This window comes from Marmota monax, unplaced genomic scaffold (assembly GCF_021218885.2).
Source record: "Marmota monax isolate L192 unplaced genomic scaffold, Marmota_monax_Labrador192_F-V1.1 WCK01_AAM20220418_F8-fsc00013, whole genome shotgun sequence".
Lineage (NCBI taxonomy): Eukaryota > Metazoa > Chordata > Mammalia > Rodentia > Sciuridae > Marmota > Marmota monax.
Genome location: NW_026692202.1, coordinates 1,553,126 through 1,556,392, shown reverse-complemented (window position 1 = coordinate 1,556,392; position 3,267 = coordinate 1,553,126). Strand labels below are relative to the sequence as shown.

General features: G+C 43.0%; 1 non-coding gene across 1 annotated transcript; it reads right to left on the bottom strand.

The window, feature by feature from the left end:
* Positions 1-1,500: 1,500 nt before the first annotated feature.
* Trnaa-agc (transfer RNA alanine (anticodon AGC)) lies at positions 1,501-1,572 on the bottom strand. Its single transcript has one exon. It is a non-coding gene; the product is annotated as a tRNA-Ala (tRNA).
* Between the last annotated feature and the right edge of the window lie 1,695 nt (positions 1,573-3,267).

Sequence of the window (3,267 nt, the reverse complement as noted above, 5' to 3'; positions counted from 1 at the left end):
TTCAACTTTGCGTCTGCTGTGGAGCACAATGTCTTCAAGCAAAGACAGAGGCCATGATTCTCAAGCGGGTTCCCTGGTTCCTGAGCCCTCTTCTTTCCTACCCAAGTTGACTTGGGATCAAGGGGTGCTCCTAGCACAGAGGCCAGCTTCACTCCTCTCAGAGCTGGTTGCACGAGAAAACAGAGCTTCCCCCAGATGCTCGTTCTCTCACACAGCAAGTTCTCCCAGAAGGACCAGTTCAGGCTGTAACTTCTTGTCTGAACATGTCTCTCTAGAAAGCCCCTTGCAGAGAGAGCTAATTTCTTATCCTATATCCACCCATGCCTTCTTAGTAACAGAACCAAAATGTTAGTCTAGTTAGCATTAACTCAGTGAAATGATTCTGTTTCCTGGAGCTTTTTGCAAAAGTGGAGTTATTGGCTGGGATTTCTAGAAAAGCCCTTCTATTTTTTTTTTTAACTTCCTATAGTGTGTGGGATGATGATATGATGGTTGGCACTGCAACAGATATACTGAGGCTATGAAGAAAAGACCAAAAAAATCACAAAGACTCAGCCCTAATTTTCTTGAGCTATTAAATCAATGCCAGTAATTCCCCAAGTCTGCGTTTCTCATGACACGATAAAAATAAGCCTTTATATGTTTAAGTAACTATAGTTAGCTCTGTTTAGAGACAGCATGGATCTATCGTGGTCTCTGAAAGCAATTCCTAACTGATACCTTGCATTAAGGAGAGAGTAATTGGATGATCACTCAAAGGCCTTAGTAACAGAACTAGGCTTTCAGGAAGCCAGAGTTCTCAGAAATTCCTTCCTTGCTGACAAGCCCTCAGGCCCATCTTCTCTGAGTTTAGTGAGATTCTTTTTGGTGTTCCCAAATTTAACTTCTCCAGTGAAAGTGAAACACGAGAGCCACTGGGCTCCCTCCCCAGAAGCAGTTTGGAAAAGCAAATCATCATCTCCCTTCGACACCTGGTCACCTGCAGAAGCGCTGCTGAGACCAGGCCAAGCGCTACAAGTTCAAGTTCTCCAACATCTGTCAGCTGAGCTGCGACTTGCTTTTTTTTTATAACTTTTTATTCTATTATTTATTTTTATGTGGTGCTGAGGATGGAACCCAGTGCCTCACATGTGCTAGGCGAGCACTCTCCCACTGAGCCACAAACCCAGCCCCTACATGCTTTTTTTTAAGTACAAGTAAAACAGAGTATTTAAATGATTCAAATTTGGTTCCTTAAGCATTCTGTTGGGCTCCTTTACCTTGGTCCACAGCTGCCAGCAATCCAAAGCTTTCTCCTATACAGACATTTTCAAATTTTTAGCCAATCTGTGCATTGTCTTCGTTTCAGACTGTGCTGAAGTCACACTGCAGAGATTTTACAGAGGCAGCCACTATTGTGTCCTTGTACAAAAGCTTTCTCTGAGGTTCGGGCCCCTTTAAAAGGCCTATACCTTTTGGTAGCCAGGCCCTCATCTCAGGCAGCCAGTTTGTTTTGCCTTTTTGCAGGGCTGGGGATTGAACCCAGGGCCTTGTGTGTGCTAGACAGACACCCTGCCACTGAGCCACACTGCACCCTGCAGTGGGGGGCAGTTTGATGCATAATGATGCTGGGGCGCTGGGGGCACAGCATTGATGAGGATGGCCAACCCCGGCCTTCTTGCTCCTGTACACCTGGGTGGGGTAAGAAGCCCGTCAGTGGTGAGTGGATTTTGGAGAAGCTGCACTCCATCCTGAAAAGCCACCATCCCACTTTGTGAGCCCTTTCATGCCTGCAATGCTGCCCAGGACCTGAAACTCTTAAATCCCCCTCTACCTGCCTCCCTTCTTGGGTCACCCTGCCCCCAGCTTCCTGCTGACTTCTGTAAGGAATGTACTAAGGCAGTCATAGCATGTCAGCACTAGAAGGGGCTTCAGAGACGGCCTCACTGCAATTTCTAATTTGACACATGGGTAAACTGAAGTTCATGGCAGACCGGAGACTTGCCTCAGGATATCACTAGATAGCAGCCTTCCCTTGAGTCTTATTTATTTATTTATTTATTTATTTATTTGGTACTGGGCATTGAACTCAGAGGCACTTGACCACTGACTGAGTCCTATTTTGCCTATTTTGTATTTTATTTAGAGACAGGGTCTCACTGAATTGCTTAGCGCCTTGCTTTTGCTGAGTGAGGCTGGGTTTGAACTTGTGATCCTCCTACCTCAGCCTCCCAAGCTGCTGGGATTACAGGTGTGCACCACTGTGACTGGCTTCCCTTGAGTCTTGACCCTAGACCAGAATGTTTGGCACAGTAATAGATTCAAGATTATTCTTCCATAGCTTTTTCTATATGTAAGACTCCATTTGGAGGAATCTATCGAATCTTTTTTTTCCTTTTTTTTTGTTATTAAAAAGTTTAATATGAAAATGTTCATTGCCCAATTTTTATGTCATAGTTAAACAGGCCCTTTGGAGAGGAAACATGAATTTCTCTGCTGAGCAGTCATTATTTATATTTGTCCCAAGGTTTCTAATATGAGGATACTTTTCCTTGTGTTACCAACTTCCAGTATTGTTCTGTTGTCCGCTAGTTGCCATCTCCACACATTCATCTATCACAAGATTCATTAAGGGGTCAAATCTCTGCGATATTCCTTGGATGTGTCTGCCACCACTTAATTTCGCTGTAAAGTCCAATGCTTTTAATTCCTATGTTCTTCAAGTACAGCGGGATTAGGTTTTTGATTAGGTTGAACAAACCTGTTTTTCATAACTTCTTGTCCATAAATTTTTTCACCTCAGGAGGATGAGCTTTGCTCATCTTGTCTACTTGGCAGGTTCAGAGATGCTTTGGAATCTATCTGATCTTATTCACTGTATGCATGAGGAACGTAAAGCCCAGAGAGGTTAAGTAACTTGTCCAAGATCACAAGTAGTAAGTGGCAGAATTGGGATTTGAGCCTGGTTTCATTCCTGACTTATATGCTAATGCTCTTCCATTGACTATTCACTTCCATCTAGATGACAGATCTCTAGTGAACTCCTTGGTCAGAGGGATTCTGGCTTAATCTCTTACCTCTGGAAGAGCACTTGCCTAAATATGTTAACAATAGGAGCTAAATTAACCAATCCAAAACAAAACAAAAATAAATGTCATCATTCAATAAATATCGTTTTAAACCAAATTAAGCAGTTTTTTAAAAGCTAATTTTCTGCACATATTCTTTTCAGCACCTTTAATGCTGATAGACATTGTGAATTCTCTGAGAGTTAAAAAGCACTTCCCA